Below are 24,921 nucleotides of genomic sequence, written 5' to 3'. Positions count from 1 at the left end.
TTTGGCAGATGTTGTTATCTGAGTATGATATTGAGTATCGAGCTCAAAAAGCTATTAAAGGTAGTATCTTGGCTGATCATTTGGCGCATCAATCACTTGAACATTATCAGTCTGTGCAGTACGACTTCCCTGATGAGGAGATTCTGTATTTGAAGATGAAAGATTGTGACGAGCCTACGCTCAATGAAGGGCCAGAACCTGGTTCCCGATGGGGTATGGTGTTCGATGATGCTGTTAATCATTATGGAAATGGTATTGGGGCAGTGATTATTACTCCTCAAGGCACACATTTTCCTTTTACAATAAGGCTAACTTTCAAATGCACGAATAATATGGCGGAGTATGAGGCTTGTATTATGGGTTTGGAAGAATGTATTGATCTTAGGATCAAACATCTTGATGTTTATGGCGATTTGGCCCTTGTTGTTAATCAGATTAAGGGTGAATGGGAGACGAATCAGCCTGGCCTCATCCCATATAGAGATTATGCGAGGAGGATTTCAACTTTCTTTACTAAAGTTGACTTTCATCATATTCCTCGAGATGAGAATCGGATGGCGGATGCTCTCGCTACGCTTGCTTCAATGATTGCTGTCAGTTATTGGAATGAAGTCCCAAATATTACTGTGATGCGCTTGGATAGACCAGCTCACGTGTTTGCAGTTGAAGAAGTGAGAGATGATAAGTCGTGGTATTATGATATCAAGTGCTTTCTCCAAAGTCAGACTTACCCGCCTGGGGCATCTGTTAAAGATAAGAAGACTTTGAGGAGATTATCTGGCAGTTTCTACCTTAATGGTGATGTGCTTTATAAGAGGAATTTTGACATGGTTCTGCACAGATGCGTGGATAGACACGAAGCAGGCCTGTTAATGACTGAAGTCCGTGAGGGTTCATTTGGTACTCATTCCAATGGACATGATATGGCTAAGAAGATGTTGAGAGCAGGCTACTATTGGCTGACAATGGAGTCTAACTGCTGCAAGTATGTGAAGAAATGCTACAAGTGTCAGATTTATGCGGATAAAAATCATATTCCCCCGACACTTCTGAATTTTATTTCCTCAATGTGGCTTTTCTCCATGTGGGGAATTGACATGATTGGTATGATTGAACCTAAGGCGTCGAACAATCACCACTTTATTCTCGTAGCCATTGATTACTTTACCAAGTGGGTTGAAGCGGCATCGTATGCAAATGTGACCAGGCAGGTGGTTGTGAAGTTTATCAAGAACAGACTCGTATGCCGATATGGTGTGCCAGACAAGATCATTACTGATAATGAATCTAATTTGAATAATAAGATGATGAAAGAGCTGTGTAGCGAGTTCAAGATTGCACATCATAATTCTTCTCCCTATAGACCCAAGATGAATGGGGATGTTGAAGCTGCTAACAAGAACATCAAGAAGTTTATTTAGAAGATGGTAGTCACGTACAAAGATTGGCATGAGATGCTGCCATTTACTTTGCATGGCTATCGTACATCTGTCCGCGCTTCAACAAGGGCAACTCCTTTCTCCCTTGTATATGGCATGGAGGTTGTGCTCCCCGTAGAGGTCTAGATCCCATCAATGAGAGTCTTGATGGAAGCCAAGTTGACTGAGGATGAATGGGTTCAGAGTCGTTATGACCAATTGAATTTGATTGAAGAGAAGAGATTAATTGCCATGTGTCATGGTCAGTTATATCAGCAAAGGATGAAGAAAGCCTTTGATAAGAAGGTCAAGCCTCATGTGTTCCGAGAAGGTGACCTTGTGCTCAAGAAAGTCTTATCTTTCGCGCCCGATTCCAAACTATGAAGGTCCATACGTTATTAAGAGAGCCTTTTCAGACGGTGCTTTGTTGCTCACAACTATGGATGGAGAGGATTTCACTCGTCCTGTGAATTCATATGCAGTCAAGAAATACTTCGCCTAAAAATAAAAACAGAATAGCTCGCTAAGTTGAAAACCCGAAAGGGCAGCTTAGGCAAAAATGAGCGTCTCGGTGGATTGAAAATCCGAAAGGGCGATCCAAGCAAAAGTTAGAGACATGAAAAAAAAAAAAAAAAATATATATATATATATATATATATATATATATATATATATATATATATATATATATATATATATATATATATATATATATATATATATATATATATATATATCCCGCTAGATTGAGTACCTCACCCTGGGGAAATCTAGGCAAAAATTAGGGATTTGGCAAGTAACTGCATCTTGACAAGACTTCGTTCTACAACTGTTGTTTGTCAAAGATTCTCGCTCAATCATCATCAACTGAAGCTTCGAATATAGTGGATTCAGAGTTGGTGGAGAAATGGTCATTATGTTCAATGTAGCCCTTTTTCCATGTTTATCACCAATTTCAAATTTGTAAAGATCCATGGAGTCTCGCCATTTGCGGACTACCATTCTATTAAATAAATTTGAGCCTTTATCCAATTATTTGCACTCTTATTTGTTTTTGTTTAACAAATGTTTGCATATTTTAATTGACGAATATCATTGTTTAAACAAATAAAGTTTTCATAAATAAATTGTTTTAAACAAAATGAACATTCACAATGACTGAAAGGATGAGTAGAATGTCCTCAGTGCTTTCCCAAGGATAGTATGATTTCTAAAGGGTAAGACATTTGTTCATATTCTGGCATTCTTATATCCTCTTCATCAGCTTTCAGTTGTCTCCCCATCGAGCGCAGAAAGAATAATACATCGTCAGCTTCCCAGAGAGTCTGATATGAGAAGTTCTCTTTGATGGCAGTAGATTGATCTATCTTGTTGGATTGCTTTCTCCTAGCAGAATTTGCGGATGTCCATCCAACGCATTCCCGGATAGTTTGTTTGTGCATACGTGCTTGTTCCCCCCGTGGAGTTTTAGCAATCCATGATTGGTTGTATGGTTAATCCGTGGATGATCCCTTCTGTTCCAGTTCTTGCCTTGATCTTTTAGAGACGTATATCCCTCTATATCAGGCACTAGCATTTGTGTTTTATCAATTATATGGTTGTCATCCCTTGTGTCGACTGACCTAAAATCCCTTATGGATTGATAAAAGTTGATATGCTATTCTACTCACGAGGAGGTTTGTATTTCCCCAGCATGGGTAGAAGTTCCCAGCGGAGTAAGCATGTATTCCATGCAGAGCTATCTTTCCAGATAATTGTCTCCTCAGCAGGAAATTGCCTAGAGCAATTGGTGAAGGGCTTGTCTCCCTTTTCATCCCCAGCATGTTGTTTGTTGACGAAGGATTCATTTCCATTTTCCTCAACCAGTGTAGTTCCTTTGAGAACATTTGCAGCCTATCCCCAGTAGGGTTGCCTGATCCGAGTTTGATGTTGGTATCTTCTCCGGGTCTGAAAATTTCTTCTAACATTGAGAGCTGGTGGTGAAGATGTTTATTTCCTTCCCCAATAGAGCAAAATGTTATTTCTCCCCTTAGCAGAGTTTCCTCTCCAGCAGATAGAAGGGAGTGTTTTGACTAATGTGCATCTGGTTTGTGGTGGTTCCCCACGGAGTTTCATATCTTTCCTTGATTAAGCTTCCCTAGTAGAGTTTCTTCTCTGACGGATCTTATCGTTGCTAACCATCTGTCCCCGAGAGAGTTAATGGAAACTCCCCATCAGATTTTCTGCATCTTCCTTATGTCAGGATTGTTTGCCCCTGGAAAACTCCTCCTGTGCAGAGTATTGTTTCTTGCAGTTGGAAGTTTTGACTTTCTTCATCCCCAGCTGTGGTCGACGTCTTCCCGTGTTTATTCTTCTTCCAGTGATAATCCCCACCCGAGTTGAGTTCTCTGTTTGGTTATCTTCTTTTGCTACTCCCGAATACATCTTCTTCGTATCCTCAACGAGTGTAGCTTTGGGTTAGGGTTTGATGTCCCTGATGATGTATTTTCATCCTGCTCGGGTTGTTCCCAAAAACTGAGTTCTCCAGTAGGCTTTGCCCTTCTTGTTGAGATGTTATGTCGGGTGTCCGTTCGTGATTCTTGGACTTGTTTGTGTTAGATATGTCTGTTTATCAGCATTAATCATACACAAATCATGCATATACATGCATAATCATAGTATTCAAATATTCATGATGCATTCTTTGCCATATATCTTTGCTTGTTATATCCTGCTATTGGTGAAATGTTCTTCCCCAAGCAGATCTTTAAGTTTGATCTCTCCATATAGAGTCAACCCCATAGGCAGAAAATGTCTATCTTTTCTTCCTTCTTCCCCACTGAGTTATGTCCTCGTGGATGGTTATTGTTTCAGTTTCCTCCCCAAGTGCGTATTGGGATGGGAATTACTCCCCTGAGTTATATCCACATCGGGTTGAGTCTTGTTTAATTGTGTCTTTCTAGTTTGTTCCTAGATTGATTTCCTTTCTTGTTATCCCCTGCAGTTCCTTGTGGTTCGGTTGCTCAATTGCTCAGTAACCAGTAATTGTTCATCCTTTCCCCAGCGAATTTTGTGGCCTTCTACCCAGTAACCGGTAGTTGTAAGTCCTACTTCTGTAGTTTTCTACCCAGTAACCGGTAGATGTAATCCCCTATTTGTTGGTTATCTTTACCTAGTAACCGGTATTGATATTCCTTCGTCTTTGAGTATACCACCCAGTAACCGGTGATATATCTCTTGGATAATTGCTTTTTTCAGGCAATTAATCCCTTGCGAGTCATCTTTCATTTACCCTTGTTTGGTAATGATTGTTTCTCCTTCTGATTGGCCATCATTATATACCCAGTAAGCGGTATCCCGATGTCCTTTCTTTTCGGTCGATTTATCCTTCATTAGCCCAGTAACCGGTTGTGGATAATCTTCCATGTGAGTATGTTATCTACGTTATGACGGTAATAGATAATATATCTCATGCGCTCTTCAGTCGAAGTTTTTTTCTTCTTCCCCAGTCGAGTAAGATTCTTATTTCCTTGTGGAATCGAATGTCCATCCTGTAAGTCGAGTTTGATTTTTCAGCCCTCCTTTCGGATGATGAGTGTCTTGGATTTGTTCCTAATTCACGCCTGGTTGGTCACCTATTATATGCCCAGTAACCGGTATCCCTGGTGTTCCTTCCTTCTGCTCCCTATTATGACTGTTTGTCCCCTGTGGAGTCAGATTTTCCTGAGTTGGGATGTGCCTTTTGGGTCCTCCTCAGATGTTTCAGATGATTGATATCTCTCACCCTTATACCGGTCTTAGATATTCTTTCTCCCTGAGTGTGTTGTTCCCTCACCTAGTAACGGGTGTTTCGATAACATGTCTCTCTTTGAGTTTATTACCCGGTAGCCGGTAATATCTCGTTGTTTCCTCCTCAGCTAAGTCCTTTGTGGACATCCCCGTCTGAGTCCGGATTTTTATCCGATGTATCCTTTGTGGATAGTTCTGTTGTATTGGCATACTCCCCAATACATGCATCTTTGCATCAGCTCGAGTCTTTCCATCGATTTATTTTCTTGGAATCCCTTCGTGTCTCCCCGCAAGTTTTCAAGTCGTGACCTGCTCACGCATTTTTACCTTATTCCCCCCAGAGTCTTTGTCTCCCTAGTGAGTGTGTTACTCCTATGGGTCTTCAATTTCTCCTAATTTCTTTTCCTTTGTGGCAACTATTCACCATGAAGATTTTATTTTGCATGCATACATTTGCATCATGAGGTCTCTTAGGGACCAAAATTCGTCTCTTTGTTATTATTTAAGCCCATTCTACTGAGTCGACATGAAGATTTTAACCTTCGCCTCCTCAGTTAGAATGTCCTTAAATCAGGGGCAACTGTAAGACCCCAATTTTGACCCTAAGATTTTAACCTTTGCCTCCTCAGTTAGAATGTCCTTAAATCATGAAGATTTTAACCTTCGCCTCCTCAGTTAGAATGTCCTTAAATCAGAGGCAACTGTAAGACGAAGATTTTAACCTTCATATCTCCGGCTAGAATTACCTTAAATAGGGGCATCTGTAAAACCCTAATTTGGACCCTAATATCCCTCATGGCATCATATTAATGCACAAGTGCATTGCCTCAAGGATCATAGCATGTCTGGCTCCTTAACCCTAGGGTTGGGACTTGTGTGAGTGGTTTGAGACCATCAATCATGCTTGTATTGTATATTATTGCTTTTCTTATTTTGATTACTAACCAAAAGCACAAAAATATGTCACTAACTCTTTTTGTTTTGAAGCTCAAGTGATCATGTGCTCCAATGCTCCTAGGAGGCTCCTAAGCTCAATGAAATGGCTAGATGAAGATGAGAAAAAGCATGAAAATGGTCCATAAAGCTCCTAATCATCATATATGTCTCCCAAGTATCTCAATTTGCCAATTTGATCAAGATAACCCAAAGGGCTTGAGGATTGTTTCCCAAGGAAACCCTAATTCCACTATGCTTTGATTGTGCCTTGCCCATGAAGCAACCTCAACCTATGATCAAATTTAATCAAGGGAAGTTATTTCATTAATCATTTTATGCATATATGAGCCTATTTGAGTATCCTAAATCATTTATTCATCAAGATTGGAAGTTTGGCCTTGAAAAGTTGACCAGTCAAGTCATCTGACTAAACTGAGGATCACTGAGATACAACTTTTTATATGTTTGTCAAATAAAGATGACCCCAAGAGAAACAATATTCTTAAGAACCATATGAACAACTTTCATGTTCATCACAAATCCATTTGAAACTTGTAAGCTCATCATTAATTTCAAAACATTATAGGTCATTTTGACTGAAACCCTAATTTTGGGTCAACTTACCAAGGGCATAACTTCCTTAATTTTTATGATTTTTAGGTGAGACTAAATGAATTGGAAATCTTGAGATGCCTACTTAAAATTTTATGTTGGACAAAATTTCATAATCCTAAAATAAATACATGTGATAGTACAAAACATTATAGGTCATATTGGACCTAATTCATTGAATTTGAAAAAGTATCCAACTTCAAATTCCTATAACTTTTTCATAGAAAATCCAAATGATTCAAAATTTGATTCTAAATTGATCATCTTGAAAAGATATACAACTTTTATGTTGGAGGGTTTTCCATTTGAAGCTTGCATCATGAAAACAGAGGGGTTTAAATAGGCTTGCTTTTGGTGAAATTTTTCAAAGGTGACTTAAACATGTTTTGTACTTGGATTTTCCAGGCCAGTTTTCATTAGTTTCCAAATGTCAAATGAATTTTTGCCCAGCATTACTTTTGTTCCTTATTTCAAGGGATTTCCAACCATTACTCACATTTCTCTTTTGGACTTACCATTTGGGAGTTTCGAAGACCTCTTCATTTATGTGCATTTTGGCATTTCATGTTATAACTTGGTATGCAAGCTGATTCCATTTCATGTACACGTCCAAATTCATTCCATATGAACTCAGCATGATTTTGCAGCCATCATTGGGCCTCACATGCGCCTGTACAGGCCCATGCATCCAATTTCAATTTGCCATGCACACATGAGAAGTGTGATCATTTGAGACTTCCAGCTATAAATAAAGCTTCCCTCTCATTCATTCATAAACCTTTTGGAGATCTGAATTGCTGCAGTATTGAAACCATAGCCATACCAAAGGAATTTTATCAAACTTTTTCTCACTTTCGAGCTTGAAATTCAGCATCATTAGCACATCTTCAAAGCTTAATTCCTTAGCCTTTCACTTCCACTGTATCCCTAGAGCAAAGAGGAGCCAAGATCTTGAAGGTTTTATGTCCTGAAGAGCTTTAATTCAGAGGTATACCTTCAAACTTTTTGGATCTAGAACTCTCATTTTGATGTAGTATCCTTGTGTTTGTGTGGTTTTCTGAAGTCCTCACACTTGAGGCAAGCCAATGGTGGTTTCAATTGTCCATTTCGTGCACTTTCAGTTTGAACACCATGATCTTCCACTTCACATTTCTCTCAATATAGGAAGAGTGAGGAAGATCCATGGATACAATGATGATCTCCATCACACGAGCTTCAATTTCATGTCCTTGTTTTCCATTTTTATTAAAGTTCATTTTCCTGCAACTGGTTGCCGGATTCTGTTGGCTCGCCGAAGAAGACGGTGGTTTCCATCACCACCATTATGTGTCTTGTCTCCTGGCCATTGGATCACCTTGCCACGTTTTAATCCTGATCTTCCATTGTGTTTACTTTTTTAAATCACTTTGTGGCGCGTTGGACTTGGTTGTATCGTGTTCCTCATGATCTGGATCGTCTCTCCTTGCCACGTCAATTAATGAATCCATCATGTGGCGCTCGTTTTTTCCATTATTTCTATTTTCATTTTATTTTCAATTAATTCCTTTTATTTTCAAAAATTCATAAAAAATTTATTTGAAGTCATAAAAATATGAGACCAATTCCAAAAAAAAAAAAATCTTGAAAAATCTAGTTTCATATTTTGATTTTTAATTATTTTTGTGACTTCATTTAATATTTTTTTGAGAATTATTTGGTTTTTAATAGTTTTAATTCATTTTAAAATACTTTCTGACTTTTGAAAAATCCAAAAATATTTTCATAGCATATATGGATTATGATAAGTCAATGAAAAATAGTCTCATCAATTTCTTGTTTGATTTGAGACTTATTTGAGATTTTAGTTCATATTATGTTATTTTTTTAGTGTTTTTAAATACTTTCTGATTTCAAAAATTGGTGAGAAAATTAGTCAAAGCTTGTTTGACCATGTTGAACCTATGAGAATTTAATTGGACTTGTTGAAGTTGATTTGAATTGAATTTGAGGTTTGACCTTATTTGTTTATTTTTATTTGTATTTTTATTTTAATTCAAAAAAAATACCAAAAAATTATTGTTGACTTGTAATCTTCATTTCTTTTCTATTTGGTGTTGATTGATGTTGGTTTGATCCACATTTGATCAATTGGATTTGATTGATGTATAATCTTCCCCTCCCTTTCATCTTCATCCCTTTCTTTCCATCAATGGCCAATGAGTTAATGTCTTATGGTTGGTCTTGACAAATGAGAGGTTTAATCTTCTTTAATCTAAACCAAACTCAACTTGATCCATGATCAAGTGAGTCATTTTGTGTCCAAGATAGGTTGCTTCTTGGTCAAGAAAATAACCTAAAGTCCATACAAGCCCCTTCCCCTTTCTTTTTGGCATGGCAAGTTTATGGAGCTTGGCTTACTAGTCATGATCTCTAACTTGTGTTCTTTGCCTATATTTTTATTGACCGACCTCAGATAGGTGTGATTACTACATTAGTCCACTTACGATTGCTTAACATAGCGCTACATTGTCTTATGACAAGCTAACATAACCTTACTAACTACTAACTTTAATTTGAGCATTTAATTTCTCGCCATTTACTTTTAATGTCATTTATATCTTGCTCATTATTCATATTGATTTTCACTTTGCTCACTTGAGCACATATTTTATGTTTATGTCATTTTTCTTTTGCTCATTTGAGCCCATTATTGTATATAAATATATATTGTTATTTTGTCTTGCTTTGTGTTTGTTTTGTGTGAACTAAATGCAAAAAGGAGAAAGGACTTAGAATTAGGACTTACCAATGCTTAAAGGAATTCAAGAGCAACTAGGCCTCATGCCTTTAGAATGCAAAATTTGTTGAAGAGCAACTAGGCCTTATGCCTTTAGAATGCTAAAATTCAAAATTGATCTCAAAAGACTTCTCATCCAAACTTATTCTTTGTCCATTCCTCTTATTGTGTTGTGAATTTTTTGACGTTTGTTCTTGTGTGATAGGGATCCCATCTTGAGATTGTGAAAAGAGGACCATTGTCATGAATAGCCAAGTTAAGAGACAAGCCAGATGGAGATCCTAGGAGCTTGAATTCAATTGTTTGATTGCTTGTTTGTGTGCTAAGTCCAGAGGAAAGGAGCATCTTGAATCATCTCTATGATTTCAAGAAAAGGAACTCCAAGGGTTTATCTTTCCCCTCTTATCTTTGTATGCTTTAAGACTAGCCCTTCTCTTCTTCTCCTCACTCTAACCAAGCCAAAAATCATTTTTAAACTTTGACTTTGTTTCAAATTAGAAACCTAGGCCTTAAGCCTTTGAATTTTCAAAACCATTTTCGTAAATACTCATTGTGAATGAATTTTAATCCAACTTTGACTTCATTTTGTAAATAAATTTAACTTATAAATATAACTCACTTTAAATTATTTTGTGGTTTCCAATGGCCACTTTGTTAAAAGTCTTTCATAAACATTAGTCATAGGTTTGAGTTATCATAGTGGTTGATGTAAATCTCCCCTCATCCTTAGTGGTTGGATTATAAGTCTTCCATGCTTATTATAGGGTTAACCCCTCACTAGCATGTTGAAGCCTTCCTCACATGGTGGATTGTTGGTTTAGGTTGAGTTTTCTCCCTTTGATAACAAAAGACCTTAAGGCTTTTGATCAAATCAATTTACCAATCTTTGAGATTTTTAGCCCGATCTACAAGGTTTTGATCCTCCTTTATGATGGTATGTAGGCAATGGGTTCATCCATTCAAACAAAAAATTTGTAAATATAATCTATTCTCTTCTCATCCCTCCAATCTTTTTGCACAAATCTTTTCACAAGTACCAACCTACAACACATATTTGCAAAAAGGGTTCCCTTAGAGTACTAAGGATGTTTTGGGTGCGTAAAACCTTCCCATTTCATAACCAACCCCCTTACCTAGATCTCTGACATTTTTATTAGTTTTTTATTTGAAAAACTTCTTACTTGGCTTTTGTTCGCTTGTTAGCCTTTCCTTTAGACAAATCAAAGTGCGGTGGCGACTCGAATTGTATGTTGACTTTTGGTTTAGTCAATAAACCTAAAGGTAACGAAAACCCCGCTACAGTGGGGAAACCAACGCGATCTACTGGGGAAAACATCTTACTCTGCTGAAGATCAACCCTGCTAAAGAAACGTGAACTCCGTTGGGGAACACAAAAACACTGCCAGGGAAATAACACGCCGCAAGGTATTGAATCAACCAAATCAGTTGGGGAAAAGAATCGGAACTCTGCTAGGGAACAAACACTCCGCAGGGGAACCAGATCAACACAAACAACTAGGGATACCCGAAGAGTTAAGTGCTTGAGGAACCTCTGATGTTTCGCACTTAAGGACTTGCTCTTTGAAGTGTTGTTGATACTTCTTTTTAATTGCTTTGAAAAATTCTTGTTTTTATATGTTTTAAGAAGAAGAAGAAAATTGATTAAAAAAATTTTAAATTTCCAAAATGATCATAATAATAAAATTTACACTATTGGCTGAAGTAAATAAGAGTAGAAACAACTGGACAAAAGCTCAACTTTATTTAATGGGATGGTAGTCTGTAAATGACAAGACTCCATAGATTTTTACAAAGTTGAAAATGGTAATTTACATGGAAAAGGGTTACATTGAATACAAATGATCCTTAATCCTTCTACCAACCCTTGATATCCATTGTGCTCTTGGCCACTATTGGGATGATGAATCGACGTCAACCCTTGTGCTCAAAGTGTCTCCACAACTTGAAGATCAGCAGAATGCAGTTACTTTCCATAATCCCTAATTTTTGCATAAGTTGCCCCAAGGTGAGGTACTCAACTTATCGGGAAATTTTTCTGTTTTTATGTCTCTAATTTTTGCCTGGATCGCCCTTTCGGGTTTTCAACTTAGCGAGATGTTCTTTTCTCTTTTTTTTAGGCGAAGTATTTCTTGACTGCATCTACATTCACAGGACGAGTGAACTCTTCACCATCCATAGTTGTAAGAATCAAGGCGCCTCCTGAAAAGGCTCTTTTAACAACATATGGGCCTTCATAATTAGGAGTCCATTTTCCCATAGAATCTGGTTTTAATGACAGGATCTTCTTGAGCACAATGTCACCTTCTCTGAACACACGAGGTCTGACCTTCTTATCAAAAGCTTTCTTCATCCTCTGCTGATATAACTGACCATGACACATGGAAGTTAATATCTTCTCTTCAATCAAATTTAGATGATCAAACCTAGTCTGACACCATTCAGCCTCAGTCAACTTGGCTTCCATGAGCACACGTAACGAAGGAATCTCAACCTCTACGGAGAGCATTGCTTCCATACCATATACGAGAGAGAAAGGGGTTGCCCCTGTTGAAGTGCGGACGGATGTACGATACCCATGCAAAGCAAACGGGAGAATCTCATGCCAATCCTTATACGTGACAACCATCTTCTAAATAATCTTCTTAATGTTCTTATTCGCAGCTTCAACAGCCTCATTCATCTTGGGTCTGTAGGGAGAAGAATTATGATGTGCAATCTTAAAATCTTTGCAAAGAGCTTCCACCATATTATTATTCAAGTTTGATCCATTGTCGGTAATGATCTTACTTTGCACGCCATAACGGCATATGATCTTATTCTTGATAAACCTTACAACAACTTGCTTGGTTACATTTGCATACGATGCCGCTTCAACCCATTTTGTGAAGTAGTCAATTGCCACTAAAATGAAACGATGTCCATTCGAAGCTTTGGCCTCAATCATCCCAATCATATCAATTCCCCACATGGAGAAAGGCCATGGGGAAGAACTAACATTCAATAGTGTCGGAGGAACATGAATCTTATCAGCATATATTTGACACTTGTGGCACTTCTTCACAAATTTGCAACAGTCAGATTCCATTGTCAGCCAATAGTAACCTGCTCGCAATATCTTCTTTTTCATTGCATATCCGTTGGAATGTGTACCAAAGGAACCTTCATGCACTTCAGTCATCAACAAGTCTGCTTCGTGTCTATCCACGCATCTGAGCAAAACCATGTCGAAGTTTCTCTTGTACAGTATATCACCATTCAAGTAGAAATTACCGGCTAATCTTCTCAAAGTCTTCTTATCTTTAAAAGATGCCCCAGACGGGTAAATTTGACTTTGGAGGAAACACTTGATATCATAATACCACGGCTTCTCGTCTTTTATTTCTTCAACAGCAAACACATGAGTTGGCCTATCAAGACGCATCACAGACAAATTGGGAACTTCATTCCAATACTTCACTACAATCATTGACGCCAATGTTGCAAGAGCATCTGCCATCCGATTCTTATCTCGAGGGATATGATGAAACTCAACCTTTGTAAAGAAAGTTGAAATCCTCCTCGCATAATCTCTATATGGTATTAAACCGGGTTAATTTGTCTCCCATTCACCTTTGATCTGATTCACAACCAAAGATGAATCTCCGAATACATCTAAATACTTGATTCTGAGATTCATGGCCTCTTCAAGCCCCATAATGCAAGCTTCATATTATGCCTTGTTGTTCGTACATTTGAAAGTCAATCTAGTTGTAAATGGTAGATGCGTGCCTTGAGGAGTAATGATCACTGCCCCAATGCCATTACCATATTGATTAACAGCTCCATCAAATACCATGCCCCAATGGGAACCAGGTTCTAGCCCTTCTTCAAGCAATGGTTCATCCCAATCTTTCATTTTCAAGTACAAAATCTCTTCATCAGGATAATCATACTGCACTGACTGGTAATCTTCAATTGGTTGGTGAGCCAAATGGTCAGCCAAGATACTACCTTTGATTGCTTTCTGAGATTGATATTCGATATCATACTCTAATAACAACATCTGCCAACGGGCAATCCTCCCAGTTAAAGCAGGATTTTCCAATATATACTTGATCGAATCCATTTTGGATATCAACCAAGTGGTATGATTCAACATATATTGACGCAGACGCTTAGCAGCCCAAGCCAATATGCAACAGGTCTTCTCAAGCATAGAATACCGAGTCTCACAGTCGGTGAACTTCTTATTGAGGTAGTAAATTGCAAATTCTTTCTTTCCAGTCTCATCTTGTTGACCAAGAACACAACCCATACTATCTTCAAGCACAGTCGAATACATGATCAACGGTCTTCCTTCAACAGGCGGAGATAAAATCGGAGGCTCAAGCAGATATTCTTTGATACTATCAAAAGCTTTCTGGCAGTCTTCGGTCCAATCACAAGACTGATCTTTCCGAAGAAGCTTGAATATAGGCGCACATGTGGCAGTCATGTGGGAAATGAATCTGGAGATATAATTCAAGCGGCCGAGAAAACCTATAACTTGCCTCTCAGTTTTGGGAGCAGGCTTCTCAGTTTTATGCAACTTGGAAATCTTTCATCTCATAAAAATTGTGCAAGTTATGGCCTTGGGAAGTTGACTTTCAAATTAGGGTTTAGACAAAATGATATGTAATGTTTCAACATAGAAAATGATTTTTCCAAGCAAAACTAGCTCTAGGTCTCAACATGAAAGTTGTTTGGAATGTCATTTAGAGTAACTTTTCTCTTGAAATCATTTTCATATGGTGAAAATTGTATGAGATAGGGTCTAGGGAGACCGAGTATTGATCAGATGAATCCATCTGGCCAACCACCATCAACCAACTTGCTAACCTTTAATTCTCTGGACTTTCTTGGCTCATGGTAGATCATATATGCATAAGATGATGAATTTTGAAGTGTCCCTTGAGAAATTTGATCAATTGGTGAGATAGCTTGTTGGAGAAGTTACTCAAGATACCCAGTCAAACTAGGGTTTCCAAGGCAAATCACCTTCAAACTCTTGAAGAAAACTTGATCAATGTAACATGTAGGAATCAATGGAACTTATATATGATGCTTATAACCATTTGTGGATCAACCCATAGTTGTGCTCTTTGTCATGAGGGTCTCAAACCCTATATATGAACTTGATAAATCAATGGTGATCATGCCCTACCTACAAAGAAGTTAGGCAAATGTAAAGACATATTTTTGGTATTTTGGTTAGTAAAATGATAATATACAAGTATGATACAATCACATAGTGCTTGGTGATCTCTCCCAAAACAAACCCAATGAAAAAAGTTGGAAGGAGGATGCCAAGGTATGATCCTAATGCTAATGCTTATGATGAAATTGCATGAGGGATCTTAGGGTCAAAATTGGGGTCTTACATCCGCCTATGCGGACTTAAAACAAAGTGAAATGTTGATCTCGACCCACTAGAAAATCTCCCAACGGGATTTTCTGAATCAAATGGTGAGGGTCATTTCTTTTGAGTAAAATAGTGGGAGCATATTTAATTAAAGGCCTAGTTAAATATATTATTGATACTTATATTTTCATTATTTTCATGTAGATTACCATGATAACAAACACCTCTAACAACATTTTACGATCAATCCTTGATAAGGAAAAATTGTCTGGACAAATTTTTTGGATTGGCACCGAAATCTGAGGATTATCCTCAAACATGATAGAAAGCAGTATGTCTTGGAGAAACCTGTTCCTGAAGAGGAACCTCCTAGTTCTGCACCTAAGGCAGAAAGAGATGCTTATAAGAAGCATGTCGATGATGCCAATGAAACTGCTTGCCTCATGCTAGATACTATGAACTCAGAGTTGCAAAAGCAACATGAGAACATGGCAGCGATCCGATATGATCGAACACTTGAAGATGCTCTGTCAAGAGCAAGCAAGGCATGAAAGGTTTGAAGTTTCAAAATCCCTTTTTCAAGGCAAGTTAGCTGAGGGAGCCCTTGTAGGTCCACATGTGCTCAAGATGATTGGGTATGTGGAGAACCTTGAGAGGTTGGGTTTTCCCCTCGGAAAGGAACTTGCGAATGATTTGATCTTGCAATCGTTGCCAGATAGATTCAGTAAATTTGTCCTTAATGTCAATATGAATGATATGGATAACTCTCTTCTTGAACTGCTAGCCATGTTAAGAATTGTTGAGCAGAATCTGAAGTCAAAAGGGAAGTCTATTCTGATGATCGGAAATGGAAAGAGATAGAACAAAAGACCCACTAAGCAGGGTGATAAAGGGAAAGGTAAGGAAGTTGCCAAACCCAAACCCACTGCTCCTGCTTTGAAGCCTAGTGGAGGCATAGCAAAGGAAGGCACCTGCTTCCATTGCGGTAAGACCGGACATTGGAAGAGAAACTTCCCAAAGTACCTAGAAGATAAGAAGAATGGAGTAGAGACTTCAACTTCAGGTATTTTTGTTATTGAAATTAATTTATCTACTTCTGCATCATGGGATTTAGATGCTGGATGCGGTTCTCATATTTGTACCAATGTGCAGGGGCTAAAATAGAGTAGAGATTTGGCAAAAGGTGAAGTTGACCTACGAGTTAGAAATGGAGCAAAGGTTGCTGCTTTAGCCGTACGAACTTATGTATTGACTTTACCTAGTGGTTTAATAATTCAGTTAGAGAACTGTTATTATGTACCTGTAACTAGCAGGAATATTATTTTCGTTTCTTGTTTAGACAAGTTTGGTTTTTCATTTATAATAAAGAACAATTGTTGCTCCATTTATTTGAATGATATATTCTATGCTACTTCACAAATGAACAGTGGACTCTATGTCCTTGATCTTGAAATGCCTATTTATAACATTAATACTAAAATGATGAAACCTAATGAGTCAAATCCAACTTACCTTTCGCATTGTCGATTAGGCCACATAAATGAGAAACGCATTTCCAAACTCCATAAAGATGGACTCTTGGACTCTTTTGATTATGAATCATATGAGACATGCAGATCTTGTTTAATTGGAAAGATGAAAAAGTCTCCATTCACAGGAAAAGGTGAAAGAGCTAATTGTAAGACCCCAATTTTGCCCCTAAGATCCCTCATGGCATCATATCATATCATTGCATTTGCCTCAAGGATCATTGTACACCTTGCTTCCTTCCCTGTGGGTGGGTTATCTTTCTGAGAGTGGTTCTTGATCACCAAGCATGTTTTGCATTTGTATATCATTGCTTTTCCTTTTACCACTAACCAAAAGTACAAAAATATGTCATCTAACCTTTGCCTTGCAGATGAAGCAATCAACAGGTCAAAGCAGTCAAAGGCAGTCATTGAGCAATAGATGGTGGCCATTCTTGAGAATTTGGACCCCACAATCATTATCAAGAGTTCATATGAACCATGATGATATTTTGAAGCAAAATCCCAAGTGGTAGAGGCTTGAAATTCATCAGAACATTGTCAGGTCAACTGAAGGCCTAGAAAGTCAACTGCCAAGTCAGCAGTGGATTTGGAGGTGGGAAGTGATTAGAAATACTTCATTCATGTTCAAACAAGTCTCATTTGAAATTTAAAACACCAACATTGAAGAATTTAAAGTCAAGTCAAGGCTTTCCAAAAATAGAAAGTGACCTATCATTCAAACTTGCCAAAAAGGGAAAGGTTTTAACCTAACTTCAACTTCAAATTACATCATCAAGAAAGCTTCAAATGAAATTTTGTTGAACATGAAAGTTGTAGATCTTTCTCTCCCATTTCCAAAAAGTCCAAGATCATCAATTTATCATGTGTGGTTAAGGAGATATGATCAAAACATGGCAAAGTGTACTTGAAGATTCAAATGGGCATAACTTCTCAACCAAAACTCCAAATTGGATGGCTCTTTTTGCATTGTTCTTATTTTGACCTATAGTTTCCAAATCATGCATTGCATTAAACCAATTATCATCACATGAACATTTGTCAATTCACTTGATTTTTGGAGGGAAATTATGAAGTTTAAATTTGGTGCATTGTTTAAGCATTTCACCATTGCCTTTAGCTCCAAAACAGAATTTTAAGTGAATTTGAAGGCAATTTTGTGCACTGTTCATCATGCATTTCATGCATAGGGTGAAAATCATAATTGGCACTTACACCTTATTTTGTTAATTCCAATTACCAAATGGCTTAAGCATGATTAAAGGATGATTAGTAGAAGGTATATAACACAAAACCCTAACTGTTTTTCATAACAACAATCATAATTTCAGATCTAGATCTAGAACTCTCAAATTTTCTCTCAAATTTTTCTTGCATTTTCTTCACATTCAATCCATTTCCATTGCTTGATCCTTGTTTATGAAGTGTTCCTGAGTAGTTTTGCACGTGGAAGCAAGAGGATTGGTGCAGTATTGAAGCATTTGTGAAGCTTGAAGCAACAATGGTGAATCCAAATTCTGGCAAAATCAAGAGCAATTGAGCTTCGATCTCTCATTCAATCATCCATACAAGTATCCTAGAAGACTTTTGGAGCATCACAAGGCCTTGAACTACACGAATTCCAGTTCTGCACTTCAAAGAGGTTACCAATCGATCTCTCTAATTCTTAAAATTCTTGTGTTATAGTTGTAGATCTTGTGATGCTGGTTACTCTGAGCTTTAAATCATGAAATTCCATGCGAAATTGAATTAGTTAGGGTTAATTAAAGATCCATGCATGAAACTTGATTTGCTCGATTTGATCTTAACATGAGGAATTATGCTTAGTTGTTAGTTGATTCGTGATCTATGATGAAAATGCTACATGATGATGTCTTTAATTTTGAATTCTGGAGAATTTGTTCTTGGTGCATGATGAATATGCTACTGTTCATGCATGCGCGCGATTGGAGAAGATGATGTTTGCATAGGCCACGGTTTTTGATCCATTAGAAACACTTTTCCTGGTTCTGCATGTGTTTGTTAGGATATGCGCATATACTGGTCCACGTAACTGCACACACGGCACATCCATTGGTCCATATGCGTTTGACTAAGCCACGCAGACTTGACCGTGCCACATTGGATTAATGAAACACAGAGTTTCATCATTTGGCGCCTTGTATTTTCAAATTGCGCCCGAGTTCGAATCCCACCGGTAGCAATATTTCAAATGCTTCATGATTTCTCTTATTTCCCTCCATTATTTCTATACATGCTTCACATCATTTTTTTTTTCATCATCTTACAAAATTCATATCTAATTGAAAATTAATCCAAAAATTATGAGGTTTTTTACATTGCATTCCTTATTCTGTCTATTATTGTTTGATCATTTTTCCATAAATTGTGCTTGGCTGGATTTCATTTTGTGCTAGGGTATTTGAACATGTGTCCATTTTGTACCTTGCCTTGCTATATCATTTGTGAAATGCTGGTCTTTGATCCAATGATTCTGAAAATTTGCATGATGAAACTAGACACTTTGCTTGACATTTTGGTGTTGATTTGGTATTTTTAACATTTATCATTTCTGTTTTATGATCATGTGAAGTTGGTGTGACAATTTGTGTCACACCTTTGCTTGTTCAGCTTGTATGATGAGTTTACCATGCCAAATGATCTCCAATTGTTCTGATTTTTTATGTGATACATGTTATGGATGTTGTAAATGAGCATGAATTTTCTTGGAATTATTTGAATCATTTCTGATTTAATTGAGATTTTTCATTCTGGTTGATCACATTTGAGCTTTAAAATTGCTTTGAACTTCAATTGATCATGAAATGCTTTTGGAATATGATATTAATGTGAGACCTTTTGGATTGTTTCAAGATGTGTTTGAAGTTGATTCATGTTAATTTTCAGCTTATGTTTTGAATTTTTTCTCCATCTTTGACCCTAGGCTTTGACCTAGTGGTTTGCCTCTCACATTTGAGCTTTGATTTCAGGTTGAACATCCAAGTTACATGGTTAATGATGCTCCATCATTTGAGCATTGATGTTTGCCTTTGATTACTAATCTTTGTGTGTTTTGTAGTTTGATGTTGACTCATTTGAGTTTGACTTTTGGCTTACATATTTTGTACATTGGGATTGTTTGTTGCTTATTGATTGTTGTTTGATTGTCTGAATTGTGTACTGATTTGCTTGATGTTTCCACAGGTACATAAGTTGCTTTAAGTTCACTTTGAACTTGCTTTTGCTTGGTTGCTTAACCACTTAGGTTTAACCTCTCTTCTTCATGTAGTCTGGAAGACCTGTCCTGTTATGTGGGCAGACACCTGTCTGAAGTCCTCCTTAAGAGGCAATGCTTGTGATTGTTTACTCTTTGTGCCAAGCAGGAAAAGTCCTCTTATGAGGCAATTGGTAGATAAAAGAGATGTGTAGTCCATCTCCTACTATTCAGTGTGTCATCCACTTTGCTCACACAATGTGTTGATGCATTGTGGATAATAACCCAAGATCTTATAGAGTCATATGTGGAGAAGAGTTCCAACTTTCTGAACTCCCACACCTTCCATTGTTTAAAGCTCTCCCTGACCAGGGATAAGAGCTATGAGGCACACCCCTCATCTCCATTTCATCTGCTTCACCCTAACTCTCAATGTTAGGGTTAAGAGCACAAAATACCCCATTCCAGTTGACTGTAAAGTCTAACCTTGTTTGAGCCTAATTGATTGTATATAGTGTGTGCTAATTGACTTGTTTGTTGCTTACTTGATTCATCTGTGCATATGTGCTTGAATGTGTCTTTTGTGCATTTATCATCAGCATTTGTATACCATTTCATAAACTTTGCTTTGTAGCATTTTACTTTGTCCATGGAGGAGACAAGCATAAGTCCATTACTTGGCAGTTGTTCCTATGATATGGTGGGAGACTAGTATAAGTACATTGATTGGCCTCTGGTATCCTTGTTTCTTTGTTTTGTGAGACTAGTATAAGTCCATTGATTGGCATCTGGTATCATTGTTTGTTTTAGGAGATTGGTGTAAATCCATTGATTGGTATCCGGTATCCATGTTTGTTTTGTGAGACTAGTATAAGTCCATTGATTGGCATCTGGTATCATTGTTTTGTTTTAGGAGATTGGTGTAAATCCATTGATTGGTATCCGGTATCCATGTTTGTTTGTGAGATTAGTGTAAGTCCATTGATTGGCATCTGGTATCATTGTTTTGTTTTAGGAGATTGGTGTAAGTCCATTGATTGGCATCCGGTATCCATTTGCTTTGCTTATTTGCTTATTTGCATTGTTGCCTATTCCAAAGGAATCACTTGAATCATCTACATATGATCTCATGAGGTGAACATCTAAGAAGTTTTACTTCCTCACCCTCCCACCTTTTGTTTCTTTAAACCTCCATGTGCATGCTAATCCAAAACCTGAAAAATATTGTGCAAACATTCTCATCTCTTTTCAAATTAGAAACCTAGGCCTTAGGCCTTTGATTTTCAAAACTTCATTTCATAATACTTCTTTTGAATTGAATTCTAATCATATCTTGACCCTCTTGTGTGAATAAATTCTAATTGGTTAATCCAACTCATTCAATTGTTTTGTGGCTTTGTCCATTCTTGATAAGTTTTCATACATTAGCCATAAGTTTGATTTATCCTAGTTGGTTGATGTTAATCTCACATTTTGTCCTTAGTGATTGAATTGTAAGACTTCCTTGCTTATTATAGGGTTAACCCCTCACTAGCAAGTTGAAGCTTTTCTCACGTGGTGGACTTGTTGTTTGTATAAGGTTGAGTTTTCTCCCGTGGATAACGAAAGACCTTAGGGCTTTTGTTTTAAAATGAATCCACTCATATTTTGGAAATCTTTTAGCCGAACTACGAGGTTTTGATCCTGTAAAGGTACGTAGGCAATGGTTATCCATCCAAACACAAAAATAGTAACTTGTATGTTCTTTTCTCATCCCTTAAATCCATGTTTGCACAATAAATATTTCATAAACAAATAACATTTCGTACAACAAGTGTGAAAAGGGCTCCCTAGGAGTACCTAGGACGTTTTGGGTGCCTAACACCTTCCCATTGCGTAATTAACCCCTTACCCAGATCTCTGATCTTTTCATTAGTTTTCTATGTGTAAAACTTCTTAGGCTTTTGTTCGCTTTTTATCCATTCCTTTGGATAAATAAAAGTACGGTGGCGACTCGATTCTTTGTATGCTTTACTTTTGATTTAATCAATAAATCATAAAGTGACGAATACACCGCTACACTAATGATCTTTTGGCCCTCATACATACTGATGTATGTGGACCACTGAACATACCAGCCAGAGGAGGTTTTCGGTACTTCATCACATTTACTGATGATTTCAGTAGATATGGTTATGTGTATTTAATGAAACACAAATCAGAGTCCTTTAAAAAGTTCAAGGAATTCAAGAATGAAGTATAAAACCAACTAGGTAAGAATATTAAAACTCTTCAATCAGATCGAGGTGGTGAGTATTTAAGCCTAGAGTTTGATGACCATCTGAAAGAGTATGGGATCCTATCCCAACTTACTCCTCCTGGAACACCCCAAGGAACGGTGTATCTGAGAGAAGAAATCGAACCTTGTTAGACATGGTCCGATCCATGATGAGTCACGTCGATCTTCCAAACTTCTTTTGGGGACATGCAATATTGACAGCAACTTACACATTTAATCGTGTTCCATCCAAAAAGGTTGAGAAGACACCATATGAGATATGGAGTAGTAAGAAACCACATATGTCTTACATGAAGATTTGGGGTTGCGAAGTTTACGTGAAACGACAAATTTCAACTAAGCTTGAGCCCAAATCTGACAAATGCTTATTTATGGGGTATCCTAAAGAAACAAGAGGGTATTACTTCTATAATCCTTCTGAGGGCAAAGTGTTTGTTGCTCGAACTGGAGTTTTCCTAGAAAAGGATTTTATTTCCAAAGGAATCAGTGGCAGGAAAGTAGAGCTTTAAGAAATTCAAGAATCACAAAGCATTGATACACCTATGGAGGAATTAGAGCAGGAAACACAAGTAGTTATGGAAGAGCAACCTGCTCAAGTAGAACAAGACCAGCATAGGTCAAGCAGGATAAGTCACCTACCTGAGAGATATAAATATCTCATAACTGATCAAGGTGATGTATTACTCATGGATCAAGATGAGCATGTGACCTACCAAGAGGCCATAACTGGTCCCGAGTCTGAGAAGTGGCTAGAAGCCATGAAATCTGAAATGGATTCCATGCACAGAAACCAAGTTTGGACCTTGGTAGAGCCTCCTGTAGAGCCTCCTGCACTTGAGCCTCATGTAGAAGTTAACCCTATAGGTTTTTTATGTATGCCATGTTATGTACTCGACCAGATGTCTCGTATGCTTTAAGTGCAACGAGTGGGTACCAATCTGATCCAGGTGATGCTCATTAGGTAGCTGTCAAGAATATCCTTAAGTATTTGAGTAGGACTAAGGACTCATTCTTGATATATGGAGGTCAGGAAGAGCTTGTTGTAATTGGATACCCCGATGCTAGCTTCCAGACAGATAAGGATGACTTTAAATCACAATCTGGTTATGTGTTTTGCTTAAACGGTGGCGTTGTGAGCTGGAAAAGTTCAAAGTAAGATATAGTTGTTGATTCTACAACTGAGGGAGAGTATATTGTTGCCTCAAGTGCAGCAAAGGAAGTTGTTTGGATAAAAAAGTTCATTAGTGAACTTGGCATAGTTCCTAGCATTGTGGATCCCATTGGTTTCTATTGTGATAACAATGGTGCTATCACACAAGCTAAGGAGCCTAGATCTCACCAACGATCCAAACACATACTTAGGCATTATCACCTCATTCGAGAGATAATAGATAGAGAAAATGTGAAAATATGCAGAGTACCTACACTTGACAATATTGTTGACCCAATGACAAAGCCTCTTGCGCAACATAAGCATGATGGCCATACTAGATTTATGGGCATTAGGGGTATGCCTGATTGGCTCTAGTGCTAGTGGGAGATTGTTGGTGTAAGCCCTAGAGGCCAATACTTTTGTTACTTGTATTGAATTATTTATTAATAATAAAAGGCTTTTTCTTTATTATGTTTGTTTAATAAAGTCCCTAGAATAGCTAGTCCGTTTAATGTATCAAGTGTGACTTAATCATGAGATCTCATTAAACATAAGGACACTATTCTTAAAGTATCTGTAGTCGAGCTTTGTTGTGAAGTGGGATAACATTAAAGCATTAAGACTATTATGTATATAGACTGATGATCACATCTCATGGATCATGGATAAGGAGTTATCAAGTCTTAAACATAAGTATGAATATTGAGAGTAATATTTATATTGGATTGACCCGCTATGAGAATACTATATATAATGTTATGCTAAGTGTCATAAGTTATTATCATGGTGATAATGGTGTATACCACCCTTTTACCTGAAACCACTATGTACCCTAGATGTAGAGTCGAGTGTCTTATTGCTGATCAAACATTGTCCGTAACTGGATGACCATAAAGACAGTTGATGGGTAATCCACAAACCATATTGAGGGACATGAGTGACCTAGATGGAATTTTCCCATCCTGCGTAACAAAAAGGCATGTAAAGACCAAAAAGGCATACAAAGAAGTACAGCTTCAGACAACCCGATGTGAAAGAGTTAAGGAATCTGACATCTTCTGTATTAGATCCCTTGGGTTTCAAAGCTCGTTATGGGAAGCTTCTGCCTCTGTTGACTACTCAGGTTGACGAAGGGTTGATGAGTACTTTGGCTCAGTTCTATGATCCTCTGTATCATTGCTTCTCTTTTCCAGACTTTCAGCTGTTGCCTATGCTCGAGGAATATGCTCATCTTGTGGGTATTCCAATTCTGGATCAGGTGTCGTTCAGTGGCTTAGAGAGTATTCCGACTTCTCGAGAGATTGCAGACTTGTTGCACATAGATGAATCCCTGATTGAAGCGCATATGACCACCAAAGGTGGAATTCAGGGTCTTCCTTCTGATTTCCTCATCGCTCAAGCTACCGTTTATGGGAAGGCCATGAGTGAGGATGCCTTTGAGGCCATATTCGTGTTGCTCATCTATGGTTTGGTATTATTCCCCAACATCGACAAATTTGTGGATGTGAACGCCATTAGGATCTTCTCTGTTCTTAATCCCGTTCCGACTCTGTTGGGTGATACCTATTTCTCTCTGCATCTGAGGAATGCAAAGGGTGGAGGAGTTATTGTGTGTTGTTTGCCTCTGTTGTATAAGTGGTTTATTTCTCACTTACCGCAGACGGTTGCTTTCAAGGAGAACAAGGGATGTCTACGGTGGTCTACGAGACTTATGTCTCTCACTAATGATGATATCCCTTGGTATGATCGTGTGTATGATACTGTTCAGATTATTGATTATTGTGGTGAATTCCCTAATGTTCCTCTTCTTGGTACATGTGGCGGGATCAGCTACAA

Source organism: Lathyrus oleraceus, chromosome 6 (genome assembly GCF_024323335.1).
Source record: "Lathyrus oleraceus cultivar Zhongwan6 chromosome 6, CAAS_Psat_ZW6_1.0, whole genome shotgun sequence".
Classification (NCBI taxonomy): Eukaryota; Viridiplantae; Streptophyta; class Magnoliopsida; order Fabales; family Fabaceae; genus Lathyrus; species Lathyrus oleraceus.
This window is presented reverse-complemented; position numbering follows the sequence as displayed.